This window comes from Taudactylus pleione, unplaced genomic scaffold, assembly GCF_031769625.1.
Source record: "Taudactylus pleione unplaced genomic scaffold, aTauple2 ptg000619l, whole genome shotgun sequence".
NCBI classification, from domain to species: domain Eukaryota; kingdom Metazoa; phylum Chordata; class Amphibia; order Anura; family Myobatrachidae; genus Taudactylus; species Taudactylus pleione.
The window spans coordinates 118,729-136,157 of NW_028285021.1; the positions used below are offsets into that span (position 1 = coordinate 118,729).

Sequence of the window (17,429 nt, forward strand, 5' to 3'; positions counted from 1 at the left end):
GTCATTGGCCAGATTTGTATGTTATGATTTTTTGTCATTTGTGATGGATCAACATGATGGTGCAGTAGTTCACAAATAAAGGTTACATTTCAAGTAAAATAAATGTTCTTTAAGCAAAGGCTCACTTGAAAGTGGACTTGCTAACAAGCCTGTGATATTGCTGAGAACACAACCAACAATGTGTAAAGAAATGATTTAAAATATGACAAGTGGTGTCAGACAACACTTCTTTATTTGTGCCTGAAAGACGAGGTGGCCGAGTGGTTTAAGCGATGGACTGTTAATCCATTGTGCTCTGCATGCATGGGTTCAAATCCCATCTTTATCGGTTTGGAATTGAATGCTTTGAAATGGAATTTAACAAATAATGCTTCATAAGTGAAGTGACACTCAAATGTCAAAAATAAACTAATTCAATTAAGAAATCTACTTCAATGAACAATGCTTTTCATTAAAGACATACATAGCACACATTTAGTGAAAATCTACGATTACTGTTATAGTAGAAGTCATGTCATTGTCCAGATGTGTATGTTATGATTTTTTGTCATTTGTGATGGATCAACATGATGGTGCAGTAGTTCACAAATATAGGTTACATTTCAAGTATATTAAATGTTCTTTAAGCAAAGGCTCACTTGAAAGTGGACTTGCTAACAAGCCTGTGATATTGATGAGAACACAACCAACAAAGTATAAAGAATTGATTTAAAATATGACAAGTGTTGTCCGAAAACCCTTCTTTTTTGTGCCAGAAAGACGAGGTTGCCGAGTGGTTAAGGCGATGGATTGCTAATCCATTGTGCTCTGCACGCATGGGTTCAAATCCCATCCTCGTCGGTTTGGAATTGTTTGCTTGGAAATGGAATTTTGCAAATAATGCTTCATAAGTGAAGCTGACACTCAAAAGTCAAAAATAAACTAATTCAATTAAGAAATCTACTTCAATGAACAATGCTTTTCATTAAAGACATACATAGAACACATTTAGTGAAAATCTACCATTACTGGTATAGGAGTAGTCATGTCATTGGCCAGATGTGTATGTTATGATTTTTTGTCGTTTGTGATGGATCAACATGATGGTGTAGTAGTTCACAAATATAGGTTACGTTTAAAGTAAAATAAATGTTCTTTAAGCAAAGGCTCACTTGAAAGTGGACTTGCAAACAAGCCTGTGATATTGATGAGAACACAACCAATAATGTATAAATAATTGATTTAAAACAAGACAAGTGGTGTCAGAAAACCCTTCATTATTTGTGCCAGAAAGACGAGGTGGCCGAGTGGTTAAGGCGATGGACTTCACTTCACTTATAAAACATTATTTGCAAAAATTCCATTTCCTAGCAAACAATTCCAAACCGATGAGGATGGGATTTGAACCCATGCATGCAGAGCACAATCTATTGTGCTCTGCATCCATGGGTTCAAATCCCATCCTCGTCGGTTTGGAATTATTTGCTTGGAAATGGAATTTTTGCAAATAATGCTTCATAAGTGAAGCAGACACTCAAATGTCAAAAATAAACTAGTTCAATTAAGAAATCTACTTCAATGAACAATGCTTTTCATTAAAGACATACATAGAACACATTTATTGAAAATCTACCATTACTGTTATAGTAGTAGTCATGTCATTGGCCAGATTTGTATGTTATGATTTTTTGTCATTTGTGATGGATCAACATGATGGTGCAGTAGTTCACAAATATAGGTTACATTTCAAGTAAAATAAATGTTCTTTAAGCAAAGGCTCACTTGAATGTGTACTTGCTAACAAGCCTGTGATATTGATGAGAACACAACTAACAATGTATAAAGAATTGATTTAAAATATGACAAGTGGTGTCAGAAAACCCTTCTTTTTTGTGCCAGAAAGACGAGGTGGCCGAGTGGTTAAGGCGATGGACTGCTAATCCATTGTGCTCTGCACGCATGGGTTCAAATCCCATCATCGTCGGTTTGGAATTGTTTGCTTGGAAATGGAATTTTGCAAATAATGCTTCATAAGTGAAGCTGACACTCAAAAGTCAAAAATAAACTAATTCAATTAAGAAATCTACTTCAATGAACAATGCTTTTCATTAAAGACATACATAGAACACATTTAGTGAAAATCTACCATTACTGGTATAGGAGTAGTCATGTCATTGGCCAGATGTGTATGTTATCATTTTTTGTCGTTTGTGATGGATCAACATGATGGTGTAGTAGTTCACAAATATAGGTTACGTTTAAAGTAAAATAAATGTTCTTTAAGCAAAGGCTCACTTGAAAGTGGACTTGCAAACAAGCCTGTGATATTGATGAGAACACAACCAATAATGTATAAATAATTGATTTAAAACAAGACAAGTGGTGTCAGAAAACCCTTCATTATTTGTGCCAGAAAGACGAGGTGGCCGAGTGGTTAAGGCGATGGACTTCACTTCACTTATAAAACATTATTTGCAAAAATTCCATTTCCTAGCAAACAATTCCAAACCGATGAGGATGGGATTTGAACCCATGCATGCAGAGCACAATCTATTGTGCTCTGCATCCATGGGTTCAAATCCCATCCTCGTCGGTTTGGAATTATTTGCTTGGAAATGGAATTTTTGCAAATAATGCTTCATAAGTGAAGCAGACACTCAAATGTCAAAAATAAACTAGTTCAATTAAGAAATCTACTTCAATGAACAATGCTTTTCATTAAAGACATACATAGAACACATTTATTGAAAATCTACCATTACTGTTATAGTAGTAGTCATGTCATTGGCCAGATTTGTATGTTATGATTTTTTGTCATTTGTGATGGATCAACATGATGGTGCAGTAGTTCACAAATATAGGTTACATTTCAAGTAAAATAAATGTTCTTTAAGCAAAGGCTCACTTGAATGTGGACTTGCTAACAAGCCTGTGATATTGATGAGAACACAACTAACAATGTATAAAGAATTGATTTAAAATATGACAAGTGGTGTCAGAAACCCTTCCTTTTTGTGCCAGAAAGACGAGGTGGCCGAGTGGTTAAGGCGATGGACTGCTAATCCATTGTGCTCTGCACGCATGGGTTCAAATCCCATCATCGTCGGTTTGGAATTGTTTGCTTGGAAATGGAATTTTGCAAATAATGCTTCATAAGTGAAGCTGACACTCAAAAGTCAAAAATAAACTAATTCAATTAAGAAATCTACTTCAATGAACAATGCTTTTCATTAAAGACATACATAGAACACATTTAGTGAAAATCTACCATTACTGTTATAGGAGTAGTCATGTCATTGGCCAGATGTGTATGTTATGATTTTTTGTCATTTGTGATGGATCAACATGATGGTGCAGTAGTTCACAAATATAGGTTACATTTCAAGTAAAATAAATGTTCTTTAAGCAAAGGCTCACTTGAATGTCGACATGCTAACAAGCCTTTGATATTGATGAGAACACAACCAATAATGTATAAATAATTGATTTAAAACAAGACAAGTGGTGTCAGAAAACCCTTCTTTATTTGTGCCAGAATGACGAGGTGGCCGAGTGGTTAAGGCGATGAACTTCACTTCACTTCACATATGAAGCATTATTTGCAAAAATTCCATTTCCAAGCAAACAATTCCAAACCAACGAGGATGGGATTTGAACCCATGCATGCAGAGCACAATCCATTGTGCTCTCCATGCATGGGTTCAAATCCCATCCTCGTCGGTTTGGAATTGTTTGCTTGGAAATGGAATTTTTGCAAATAATGCTTCTTAAGTGAAGCTGACACTCAAATGTCAAAAATATACTAGTTCAATTAAGAAATCTACTTCAATGAACAATGCTTTTCATTAAAGACATTCATAGCACACATTTAGGGAAAAACTACCATTACTGTTATAGTAGAAGTCATGTCATTGGCCAGATTTGTAAGTTATGATTTTTTGTCATTTGTGATGGATCAACATGATGGTGTAGTAGTTCACAAATATAGGTTACATTTAAAGTAAAATAAATGTTATTTAAGCAAAGGCTCACTTGAAAGTGGACTTGCTAACAAGCCTGTGATATTGATGAGAACACAACCAACAATGTATAAAGAATTGATTTAAAATATGACAAGTGGTGTCTTGAAAACCCATCTTTTTTGTGCCAGAAAGACGAGGTGGCCGAGTGGTTAAGGCGATGGTTTGCTAATCCATTGTTCTCTGCACGCATGGGTTCAAATCCCATCCCCGTCGGTTGGGAATTGTTTGCTTGGAAATAGAATTTTGCAAAGAATGCTTCATAAGTGAAGCTGACACTCAAAAGTCAAAAATAAACTAATTCAATTAAGAAATCTACTTCAATGAACAATGCTTTTCATTAAAGACATACATAGAACACATTTAGGGAAAATCTACCATTACTGTTATAGGAGTAGTCATGTCATTGGCCAGATGTGTATGTTATGATTTTTTGTCGTTTGTGATGGATCAACATGATGGTGTAGTAGTTCACAAATATAGGTTACGTTTAAAGTAAAATAAATGTTCTTTAAGCAAAGGCTCACTTGAAAGTGGACTTGCTAACAAGCCTGTGATATTGATGAGAACACAACCAATAATGTATAAATAATTGATTTAAAACAAGACAAGTGGTGTCAGAAAACCCTTCTTTATTTGTGCCAGAAAGACGAGGTGGCCGATTGGTTAAGGCGATGGACTTCACTTCACTTATAAAACATTATTTGCAAAAATTCCATTTCCTAGCAAACAATTCCAAACCGATGAGGATGGGATTTGAACCCATGCATGCAGAGCACAATTCATTGTGCTCTGCATCCATGGGTTCAAATCCCATCCTCGTCGGTTTGGAATTATTTGCTTGGAAATGGAATTTTTGCAAATAATGCTTCATAAGTGAAGCAGACACTCAAATGTCAAAAATAAACTAGTTCAATTAAGAAATCTACTTCAATGAACAATGCTTTTCATTAAAGACATACATAGAACACATTTAGTGAAAATCTACCATTACTGTTATAGTAGTAGTCATGTCATTGGCCAGATTTGTATGTTATGATTTTTTGTCGTTTGTGATGGATCAACATGATGGTGTAGTAGTTCACAAATATAAGTTACGTTTAAAGTAAAATAAATGTTCTTTAAGCAAAGGCTCACTTGAAAATGGACTTGCTAACAAGCCTGTGATATTGCTGAGAACACAACCAACAATGTGTAAAGAAATGATTTAAAATATGACAAGTGGTGTCAGACAACACTTCTTTATTTGTGCCAGAAAGACGAGGTGGCCGAGTGGTTTAAGCGATGGACTGTTAATCCATTGTGCTCTGCATGCATTGGTTCAAATCCCATCTTTATCGGTTTGGAATTGAATGCTTTGAAATAGAATTTAACAAATAATGCTTTATAAGTGAAGTGACACTCAAATGTCAAAAATAAACTAATTCTATTAAGAAATCTACTTCAATGAACAATGCTTTTCATTAAAGACATACATAGCACACATTTAGTGAAAATCTACCATTACTGTTATAGTAGAAGTCATGTCATTGGCCAGATGTGTATGTTATGATTTTTTGTCATTTGTGATGGATCAACATGATGGTGCAGTAGTTCACAAATATAGGTTACATTTCAAGTATATTAAATGTTCTTTAAGCAAAGGCTCACTTGAAAGTGGACTTGCTAACAAGCCTGTGATATTGATGAGAACACAACCAACAAAGTATAAAGAATTGATTTAAAATATGACAAGTGTTGTCCGAAAACCCTTCTTTTTTGTGCCAGAAAGACGAGGTGGCCGAGTGGTTAAGGCGATGGACTGCTAATCCATTGTGCTCTGCACGCATGAGTTCAAATCCCATCCTTGTCGGTTTGGAATTGTATGCTTGGAAATGGGATTTTACAAATAATGCTTCATAAGTGAAGTGACACTCAAATGTCAAAAATAAACTAATTCAATTAAGAAATCTTCTTCAATGAACAATGCTTTTCATTAAAGACATACATAGAACACATTAAGTGAAAATCTACAATTACTGTAATGGTGCATACACACGATCAGATTTTTCCTTCAGATATGAACGATAACGATTTAAAAATCGTTCAGTCGTTCATATCTGAAGGAAAATCGTTCATATCTGACATGCCAGAACGATGGACGATCAACGATGCACGTTCCCGATGGTCAGATAACGATTTCTGACATCTGATGGGTTTGCAGTCAGACTTGGACGATTCCATTCATTTTAATGCAGTCAAAAATCGTTCAATCGTTCAAATCGTTCAAAACTTTGTTAATATCGTTCAAATCGTTCAGATCGTTTAATCGTTCAATCGTTCATCTGACAAATCTGACAAGTCTGACAAATCTGACCGTGTGTACGCTCCATTATAGTAGAAGTCATGTCATTGGCCAGATGTGTATGTTATGATTTTTTGTCGTTTGTGATGGATCAACATGCTGGTGTAGTAGTTCACAAATATAGGTTATGTTTAAATAAAATAAATGTTCTTTAAGCAAAGGCTCACTTGAAAGTGGAATTGCTAACAAGCCTGTGATATTGCTGAGAACACAACCAACAATGTATAAAGAATTGATTTAAAATATGACAAGTGGTGTCAGAAAACCCTTGTTTATTTGTGCCAGAAAGAAGAGGTGGCCGAGTGGTTAAGGCTCTGCACGCCTTAACCACGCACGCCTGGATTCAAATCCCATCCTTGTCGGTTTGGAATTATATGCTTGGAAATGGAATTTTACAAATAATGCTTCATAAGTGAAGTGACACTCAAATGTCAAAAATGAACTAATTCAATTAAGAAATCTAGTTCAATGAACAATGCTTTTCATTAAAGACATACATAGCACACATTTAGTGAAAATCTACCATTACTGTTATAGTAGAAGTCATGTCATTGGCCAGATGTGTATGTTATGATTTTTTGTCATTTGTGATGGATCAACATGATGGTGCAGTAGTTCACAAATATAGGTTACATTTCAAGTAAAATAAATGTTCTTTAAGCAAAGGCTCACTTGAAAGTGGACTTGCTAACAAGCCTGTGATATTGATAAGAACACAACTAACAATGCATAAAGAATTGATTTAAAATATGACAAGTGGTGTCAGAAAACCCTTCTTTTTTGTGCCAGAAAGACGAGGTGGCCGAGTGGTTAAGGCGATGGACTGCTAATCCATTGTACTTTGCACGCATGGGTTCAAATCCCATCCTCGCCGGTTTGGAATTGTTTGCTTGGAAATGGAATTTTGCAAATAATGGTTCATAAGTGAAGTGACACTCAAATGTCAAAAATAAACTAATTCAATTAGGAAATCTTCTTCAATGAACAATGCTTTTCATTAAAGACATACATAGAACACATTAAGTGAAAATCTACCATTACTGTTATAGTAGAAGTCATGTCATTGGCCAGATATGTATGTTATGATTATTTGTCGTTTGTGATGGATCAACATGCTGGTGTAGTAGTTCACAAATATAGGTTATGTTTAAATAAAATAAATGTTCTTTAAGCAAAGGCTCACTTGAAAGTGGAATTGCTAACAAGCCTGTGATATTGCTGTGAACACAACCAACAATGTATAAAGAATTGATTTAAAATATGACAAGTGGTGTCAGAAAACCCTTCTTTATTTGTGCCAGAAAGATGAGGTGGCCGAGCAGTTAAGGCTCTGCACGCCTTAACCACGCACGCATGGATTCAAATCCCATCCTTGTCGGTTTGGAATTATATGCTTGGAAATGGAATTTTACAAATAATGCTTCATAAGTGAAGTGACACTCAAATGTCAAAAATAAACTAATTCAATTAAGAAATCTAGTTCAATGAACAATGCTTTTCATTAAAGACATACATAGAACACATTTAGTGAAAATCTACCTTTACTGTTATAGTAGTAGTCATGTCATTGGCCAGATTTGTATGTTATGATTTTTTGTCGTTTGTGATGGATCAACATGATGGTGTAGTAGTTCACAAATATAAGTTACGTTTAAAGTAAAATAAATGTTCTTTAAGCAAAGGCTCACTTGAAAGTGGACTTGCTAACAAGCCTGTGATATTGATAAGAACACAACTAACAATGCATAAAGAATTGATTTAAAATATGACAAGTGGTGTCAGAAAACCCTTCTTTTTTGTGCCAGAAAGATGAGGTGGCCGAGTGGTTAAGGCGATGGACTGCTAATCTGTTGTGCTCTGCACGCATGGGTTCAAATCCCATTCTCGTCGGTTTGGAATTGTTTGCTTGGAAATGGAATTTTGCAAATAATGCTTCATAACTGAAGCTGACACTCAAAAGTCAAAAATAAACTAATTCAATTAAGAAATCTACTTCAATGAACAATGCTTTTCATTAAAGACATACATAGAACACATTTAGTGAAAATCTACCATTACTGTTATAAGAGTAGTCATGTCATTGGCCAGATGGGTATGTTATGATTTTTTGTCGTTTGTGATGGATCAACATGATGGTGTAGTAGTTCACAAATATAGGTTACGTTTAAAGTAAAATAAATGTTCTTTAAGCAAAGGCTCACTTGAAAGTGGACTTGCTAACAAGCCTGTGATATTGATGAGAACACAACCAATAATGTATAAATAATTGATTTAAACAAGACAAGTGGTGTCAGAAAACCCTTCTTTATTTGTGCCAGAAAGACGAGGTGGCCGAGTAGTTAAGGCGATGGACTTCACTTCACTTATAAAACATTATTTGCAAAAATTCCATTTCCTAGCAAACAATTCCAATCCGATGAGGATGGGATTTGAACCCATGCGTGCAGAGAACAATCCATTGTGCTCTGCATCCATGGGTTCAAATCCCATCCTCGTCGGTTTGGAATTATTTGCTTGGAAATGGAATTTTTGCAAATAATGCTTCATAAGTGAAGCTGACACTCAAATGTCAAAAATAAACTAGTTCAATTAAGAAATCTACTTCAATGAACAATGCTTTTCATTAAAGACATACATAGAACACATTTAGTGAAAATCTACCTTTACTGTTATAGTAGTAGTCATGTCATTGGCCAGATTTGTATGTTATGATTTTTTGTCGTTTGTGATGGATCAACATGATGGTGTAGTAGTTCACAAATAATAGTTACGTTTAAAGTAAAATAAATGTTCTTTAAGCAAAGGCTCACTTGAAAGTGGACTTGCTAACAAGCCTGTGATATTGCTGAGAACACAACCAACAATGTGTAAAGAAATGATTTAAAATATGACAAGTGGTTTCAGACAACACTTCTTTTTTGTGCCAGAAAGACGAGATGGCCGAGTAGTTAAGGCGATGGACTGCTAATCCATTGTGCTCTGCACGCATGAGTTCAAATCCCATCCTTGTCGGTTTGGAATTGTATGTTTGGAAATGTGATTTTTCAAATAATGCTTCATAAGTGAAGTGACACTCAAATGTCAAAAATAAACTAATTCAATTAAGAAATCTACTTCAATGAACAATGCTTTTCATTAAAGACATACATAGCACACATTTAGTGAAAATCTACGATTACTGTTATAGTAGAAGTTGTGTCATTGGCCAGATGTGTATGTTATGATTTTTTGTCATTTGTGATGGATCAACATGATGGTGCAGTAGTTCACAAATATAGGTTACATTTCACGTATATTAAATGTTCTTTAAGCAAAGGCTCACTTGAAAGTGGACTTGCTAACAAGCCTGTGATATTGATGAGAACACAACCAAAAAAGTATAAAGAATTGATTTAAAATATGACAAGTGTTGTCCGAAAACCCTTCTTTTTTGTGCCAGAAAGACGAGGTGGCTGAGTGGTTAAGGCGATGGACTGCTAATCCATTGTGCTCTGCACGCATGGGTTCAAATCCCATCCTCGTCGGTTTGGAATTGTTTGCTTGGAAATGGAATTTTGCAAATAATGCTTCATAAGTGAAGCTGACACTCAAAAGTCAAAAATAAACTAATTCAATTAAGAAATCTACTTCAATGAACAATGCTTTTCATTAAAAACATACATAGAACACATTTAGTGAAAATCTACCATTACTGTTATAGGAGTAGTCATGTCATTGGCCAGATGTGTATGTTATGATTTTTTGTTGTTTGTGATGGATCAACATGATGGTGTAGTAGTTCACAAATATAGGTTACGTTTAAAGTAAAATAAATGTTCTTTAAGCAAAGGCTCACTTGAAAGTGGACTTGCTAACAAGCCTGTGATATTGATGAGAACACAACCAATAATGTATAAATAATTGATTTAAAACAAGACAAGTGGTGTCAGAAAACCCTTCTTTATTTGTGCCAGAAAGACGAGGTGGCCGAGTGGTTAAGGCGATGGACTTCACTTCACTTATAAAACATTATTTGCAAAAATTCCATTTCCTAGCAAACAATTCCAAACCGATGAGGATGGGATTTGAACCCATGCGTGCAGAGCACAATCTATTGTGCTCTGCATCCATGGGTTCAAATCCCTTCCTCGTCGGTTTGGAATTATTTGCTTGGAAATGGAATTTTTGCAAATAATGCTTCATAAGTGAAGCAGACACTCAAATGTTAAAAATAAACTAGTTCAATTAAGAAATCTACTTCAATGAACAATGCTTTTCATTAAAGACATACATAGAACACATTTATTGAAAATCTACCATTACTGTTATAGTAGTAGTCATGTCATTGGCCAGATTTGTATGTTATGATTTTTTGTCATTTGTGATGGATCAACATGATGGTGCAGTAGTTCACAAATATAGGTTACATTTCATGTAAAATAAATGTTCTTTAAGCAAAGGCTCACTTGAAAGTGGACTTGCTAACAAGCCTGTGATATTGATGAGAACACAACTAACAATGTATAAAGAATTGATTTAATATATGACAAGTGGTGTCAGAAAACCCTTCTTTTTTGTGCCAGAAAGACGAGGTGGCCGAGTGGTTAAGGCGATGGACTGCTAATCCATTGTGCTCTGCACGCATGGGTTCAAATCCCATCCTCGTCGGTTTGGAATTGTTTGCTTGGAAATGGAATTTGGAAATAATGGTTCATAAGTGAAGCTGACACTCAAAAGTCAAAAATAAACTAATTCAATTAAGAAATCTACTTCAATGAACAATGCTTTTCATTAAAGACATACATAGAACACAATTAGTGAAAATCTACCATTACTGTTATAGGAGTAGTCATGTAATTGGCCAGATGTGTATGTTATGATTTTTTGTCATTTGTGATGGATCAACATGATGGTGCAGTAGTTCACAAATATAGGTTACATTTCAAGTAAAATAAATGTTCTTTAAGCAAAGGCTCACTTGAATGTGGACATGCTAACAAGCCTGTGATATTGATGAGAACACAACCAATAATGTATAAAGAATTGATTTAAAACAAGACAATTGGTGTCAGAAAACCCTTCTTTATTTGTGGCAGAATGACGAGGTGGCCGAGTGGTTAAGGCGATGAACTTCACTTCACTTCACATATGAAGCATTATTTGCAAAAATTCCATTTCCAAGCAAACAATTCCAAACCAACGAGGATGGGATTTGAACCCATGCATGCAGAGCACAATCCACTGTGCTCTCCATGCATGGGTTCAAATCCCATCCTCGTCGGTTTGGAATTGTTTGCTTGGAAATGGAATTTTGCAAATAATGCTTCATAAGTGAAGCTGACACTCAAAAGTCAAAAATAAACTAATTCAATTAAGAAATCTACTTCAATGAACAATGCTTTTCATTAAAGACATACATAGAACACATTTAGTGAAAATCTACTATTACTGTTATAGGAGTAGTCATGTCATTGGCCAGATGTGTATGTTATGATTTTTTGTTGTTTGTGATGGATCAACATGATGGTGTAGTAGTTCACAAATATAGGTTACGTTTAAAGTAAAATAAATGTTCTTTAAGCAAAGGCTCACTTGAAAGTGGACTTGCTAACAAGCCTGTGATATTGATGAGAACACAACCAATAATGTATAAATAATTGATTTAAAACAAGACAAGTGGTGTCAGAAAACCCTTCATTATTTGTGCCAGAAAGACGAGGTGGCCGAGTGGTTAAGGCGATGGACTTCACTTCACTTATAAAACATTATTTGCAAAAATTCCATTTCCTAGCAAACAATTCCAAACCGATGAGGATGGGATTTGAACCCATGCGTGCAGAGCACAATCTATTGTGCTCTGCATCCATGGGTTCAAATCCCATCCTCGTCGGTTTGGAATTATTTGCTTGGAAATGGAATTTTTGCAAATAATGCTTCATAAGTGAAGCAGACACTCAAATGTTAAAAATAAACTAGTTCAATTAAGAAATCTACTTCAATGAACAATGCTTTTCATTAAAGACATACATAGAACACATTTATTGAAAATCTACCATTACTGTTATAGTAGTAGTCATGTCATTGGCCAGATGTGTATGTTATGATTTTTTGTCATTTGTGATGGATCAACATGATGGTGCAGTAGTTCACAAATATAGGTTACATTTCATGTAAAATAAATGTTCTTTAAGCAAAGGCTCACTTGAAAGTGGACTTGCTAACAAGCCTGTGATATTGATGAGAACACAACTAACAATGTATAAAGAATTGATTTAATATATGACAAGTGGTGTCAGAAAACCCTTCTTTTTTGTGCCAGAAAGACGAGGTGGCCGAGTGGTTAAGGCGATGGACTGCTAATCCATTGTTCTCTGCACGCATGGGTTCAAATCCCATCCTCGTTGGTTTGAAATTGTTTGCTTGGAAATGGAATTTTGGAAATAATGCTTCATAAGTGAAGCTGACACTCAAAAGTCAAAAATAAACTAATTCAATTAAGAAATCTACTTCAATGAACAATGCTTTTCATTAAAGACATACATAGAACACATTTAGTGAAAATCTACCATTACTGTTATAGGAGTAGTCATGTCATTGGCCAGATGTGTATGTTATGATTTTTTGTTGTTTGTGATGGATCAACATGATGGTGTAGTAGTTCACAAATATAGGTTACGTTTAAAGTAAAATAAATGTTCTTTAAGCAAAGGTTCACTTGAAAGTGGACTTGCTAACAAGCCTGTGATATTGATGAGAACACAACCAATAATGTATAAATAATTGATTTAAAACAAGACAAGTGGTGTCAGAAAACCCTTCATTATTTGTGCCAGAAAGACGAGGTGGCCGAGTGGTTAAGGCGATGGACTTCACTTCACTTATAAAACATTATTTGCAAAAATTCCATTTCCTAGCAAACAATTCCAAACCGATGAGGATGGGATTTGAACCCATGCGTGCAGAGCACAATCTATTGTGCTCTGCATCCAGGGGTTCAAATCCCATCCTCGTCGGTTTGGAATTATTTGCTTGGAAATGGAAGTTTTGCAAATAATGCTTCATAAGTGAAGCAGACACTCAAATGTTAAAAATAAACTAGTTCAATTAAGAAATCTACTTCAATGAACAATGCTTTTCATTAAAGACATACATAGAACACATTTATTGAAAATCTACCATTACTGTTATAGTAGTAGTCATGTCATTGGCCAGATTTGTATGTTATGATTTTTTGTCATTTGTGATGGATCAACATGATGGTGCAGTAGTTCACAAATATAGGTTACATTTCATGTAAAATAAATGTTCTTTAAGCAAAGGCTCACTTGAAAGTGGACTTGCTAACAAGCCTGTGATATTGATGAGAACACAACTAACAATGTATAAAGAATTGATTTAATATATGACAAGTGGTGTCAGAAAACCCTTCTTTTTTGTGCCAGAAAGACGAGGTGGCCGAGTGGTTAAGGCGATGGACTGCTAATCCATTGTGCTCTGCACGCATGGGTTCAAATCCCATCCTCGTCGGTTTGGAATTGTTTGCTTGGAAATGGAATTTTGGAAATAATGCTTCATAAGTGAAGTGACACTCAAATGTCAAAAATAAACTAATTCAATTAGGAAATCTTCTTCAATGAACAATGCTTTTCATTAAAGACATACATAGAACACATTAAGTGAAAATCTACCATTACTGTTATAGTAGAAGTCATGTCATTGGCCAGATATGTAGTTATGATTTTTTGTCGTTTGTGATGGATCAACATGCTGGTGTAGTAGTTCACAAATATAGGTTATGTTTAAATAAAATAAATGTTCTTTAAGCAAAGGCTCACTTGAAAGTGGAATTGCTAACAAGCCAGTGATATTGCTGTGAACACAACCAACAATGTATAAAGAATTGATTTAAAATATGACAAGTGGTGTCAGAAAACCCTTCTTTATTTGTGCCAGAAAGACGAGGTGGCCGAGCGGTTAAGGCTCTGCACGCCTTAACCACGCACGCATGGATTCAAATCCCATCCTTGTCGGTTTGGAATTATATGCTTGGAAATGGAATTTTACAAATAATGCTTCATAAGTGAAGTGACACTCAAATGTCAAAAATAAACTAATTCAATTAAGAAATCTAGTTCAATGAACAATGCTTTTCATTAAAGACATACATAGAACACATTTAGTGAAAATCTACCTTTACTGTTATAGTAGTAGTCATGTCATTGGCCAGATTTGTATGTTATGATTTTTTGTCGTTTGTGATGGATCAACATGATGGTGTAGTAGTTCACAAATATAAGTTACGTTTAAAGTAAAATAAATGTTCTTTAAGCAAAGGCTCACTTGAAAGTGGACTTGCTAACAAGCCTGTGATATTGCTGAGAACACAACCAACAATGTGTAAAGAAATGATTTAAAATATGACAAGTGGTGTCAGAAAACCCTTCTTTATTTGTGCCAGAAAGACGAGGTGGCCGAGTGGTTAAGGCTCTGCACGCCTTAACCACGCACGCATGGATTCAAATCCCATCCTTGTCGGTTTGGAATTATATGCTTGGAAATGGAATTTTACAAATAATGCTTCATAAGTGAAGTGACACTCAAATGTCAAAAATAAACTAATTCAATTAAGAAATCTAGTTCAATGAACAATGCTTTTCATTAAAGACATACATAGCACACATTTAGTGAAAATGTACCATTACTGTTATAGTAGAAGTCATGTCATTGGCCAGATGTGTATGTTATGATTTTTTGTCATTTGTGATGGATCAACATGATGGTGCAGTAGTTCACAAATATAGGTTACATTTCAAGTAAAATAAATGTTCTTTAAGCAAAGGCTCACTTGAAAGTGGACTTGCTAACAAGCCTGTGATATTGATAAGAACACAACTAACAATGCATAAAGAATTGATTTAAAATATGACAAGTGGTGTCAGAAAACCCTTCTTTTTTGTGCCAGCAAGATGAGGTGGCCGAGTGGTTAAGGCGATGGACTGCTAATCTGTTGTGCTCTGCACGCATGGGTTCAAATCCCATCCTCGTCGGTTTGGAATTGTTTGTTTGGAAATGGAATTTTGCAAATAATGCTTCATAACTGAAGCTGACACTCAAAAGTCAAAAATAAACTAATTCAATTAAGAAATCTACTTCAATGAACAATGCTTTTCATTAAAGACATACATAGAACACATTTAGTGAAAATCTACCATTACTGTTATAAGAGTAGTCATGTCATTGGCCAGATGGGTATGTTATGATTTTTTGTCATTTGTGATGGATCAACATGATGGTGTAGTAGTTCACAAATATAGGTTACGTTTAAAGTAAAATAAATGTTCTTTAAGCAAAGGCTCACTTGAAAGTGGACTTGCTAACAAGCCTGTGATATTGATGAGAACACAAACAATAATGTATAAATAATTGATTTAATCAAGACAAGTGGTGTCAGAAAACCCTTCTTTATTTGTGCCAGAAAGACGAGGTGGCCGAGTAGTTAAGGCGATGGACTTCACTTCACTTATAAAACATTATTTGCAAAAATTCCATTTCCTAGCAAACAATTCCAATCCGATGAGGATGGGATTTGAACCCATGCGTGCAGAGAACAATCCATTGTGCTCTGCATCCATGGGTTCAAATCCCATCCTCGTCGGTTTGGAATTATTTGCTTGGAAATGGAATTTTTGCAAATAATGCTTCATAAGTGAAGCTGACACTCAAATGTCAAAAATAAACTAGTTCAATTAAGAAATCTACTTCAATGAACAATGCTTTTCATTAAAGACATACATAGAACACATTTAGTGAAAATCTACCTTTACTGTTATAGTAGTAGTCATGTCATTGGCCAGATTTGTATGTTATGATTTTTTGTCGTTTGTGATGGATCAACATGATGGTGTAGTAGTTCACAAATAATAGTTACGTTTAAAGTAAAATAAATGTTCTTTAAGCAAAGGCTCACTTGAAAGTGGACTTGCTAACAAGCCTGTGATATTGCTGAGAACACAACCAACAATGTGTAAAGAAATGATTTAAAATATGACAAGTGGTTTCAGACAACACTTCTTTTTTGTGCCAGAAAGACGAGGTGGCCGAGCGGTTAAGGCTCTGCACGCCTTAACCACGCACGCATGGATTCAAATCCCATCCTTGTCGGTTTGGAATTATATGCTTGGAAATGGAATTTTGGAAATAATGCTTCATAAGTGAAGTGACACTCAAATGTCAAAAATAAACTAATTCAATTAGGAAATCTTCTTCAATGAACAATGCTTTTCATTAAAGACATACATAGAACACATTAAGTGAAAATCTACCATTACTGTTATAGTAGAAGTCATGTCATTGGCCAGATATGTAGTTATGATTTTTTGTCATTTGTGATGGATCAACATGCTGGTGTAGTAGTTCACAAATATAGGTTATGTTTAAATAAAATAAATGTTCTTTAAGCAAAGGCTCACTTGAAAGTGGAATTGCTAACAAGCCAGTGATATTGCTGTGAACACAACCAACAATGTATAAAGAATTGATTTAAAATATGACAAGTGGTGTCAGAAAACCCTTCTTTATTTGTGCCAGAAAGACGAGGTGGCCGAGCAGTTAAGGCTCTGCACGCCTTAACCACGCACGCATGGATTCAAATCCCATCCTTGTCGGTTTGGAATTATATGCTTGGAAATGGAATTTTACAAATAATGCTTCATAAGTGAAGTGACACTCAAATGTCAAAAATAAACTAATTCAATTAAGAAATCTAGTTCAATGAACAATGCTTTTCATTAAAGACATACATAGAACACATTTAGTGAAAATCTACCTTTACTGTTATAGTAGTAGTCATGTCATTGGCCAGATTTGTATGTTATGATTTTTTGTCGTTTGTGATGGATCAACATGATGGTGTAGTAGTTCACAAATATAAGTTACGTTTAAAGTAAAATAAATGTTCTTTAAGCAAAGGCTCACTTGAAAGTGGACTTGCTAACAAGCCTGTGATATTGCTGAGAACACAACCAACAATGTGTAAAGAAATGATTTAAAATATGACAAGTGGTGTCAGAAAACCCTTCTTTATTTGTGCCAGAAAGACGAGGTGGCCG

General features: G+C 35.0%; 8 non-coding genes across 8 annotated transcripts; all 8 read left to right on the forward strand.

The window, feature by feature from the left end:
• The first annotated feature begins 758 nt into the window (after nt 1-758).
• On the forward strand, nt 759-840 carry TRNAS-GCU (transfer RNA serine (anticodon GCU)). The gene has a single exon. It is a non-coding gene; the product is annotated as a tRNA-Ser (tRNA).
• A 1,041-nt stretch (nt 841-1,881) lies between these two features.
• Nucleotides 1,882-1,963, forward strand: TRNAS-GCU (transfer RNA serine (anticodon GCU)). Its single transcript has one exon. It is a non-coding gene; the product is annotated as a tRNA-Ser (tRNA).
• A 1,040-nt stretch (nt 1,964-3,003) lies between these two features.
• On the forward strand, nt 3,004-3,085 carry TRNAS-GCU (transfer RNA serine (anticodon GCU)). The gene has a single exon. It is a non-coding gene; the product is annotated as a tRNA-Ser (tRNA).
• A 2,683-nt stretch (nt 3,086-5,768) lies between these two features.
• On the forward strand, nt 5,769-5,850 carry TRNAS-GCU (transfer RNA serine (anticodon GCU)). The gene has a single exon. It is a non-coding gene; the product is annotated as a tRNA-Ser (tRNA).
• A 3,934-nt stretch (nt 5,851-9,784) lies between these two features.
• On the forward strand, nt 9,785-9,866 carry TRNAS-GCU (transfer RNA serine (anticodon GCU)). The gene has a single exon. It is a non-coding gene; the product is annotated as a tRNA-Ser (tRNA).
• A 1,041-nt stretch (nt 9,867-10,907) lies between these two features.
• On the forward strand, nt 10,908-10,989 carry TRNAS-GCU (transfer RNA serine (anticodon GCU)). Its single transcript has one exon. It is a non-coding gene; the product is annotated as a tRNA-Ser (tRNA).
• Nucleotides 10,990-12,643: 1,654 nt separating this feature from the next.
• On the forward strand, nt 12,644-12,725 carry TRNAS-GCU (transfer RNA serine (anticodon GCU)). The gene has a single exon. It is a non-coding gene; the product is annotated as a tRNA-Ser (tRNA).
• A 1,041-nt stretch (nt 12,726-13,766) lies between these two features.
• On the forward strand, nt 13,767-13,848 carry TRNAS-GCU (transfer RNA serine (anticodon GCU)). The gene has a single exon. It is a non-coding gene; the product is annotated as a tRNA-Ser (tRNA).
• Nucleotides 13,849-17,429: the final 3,581 nt, after the last annotated feature.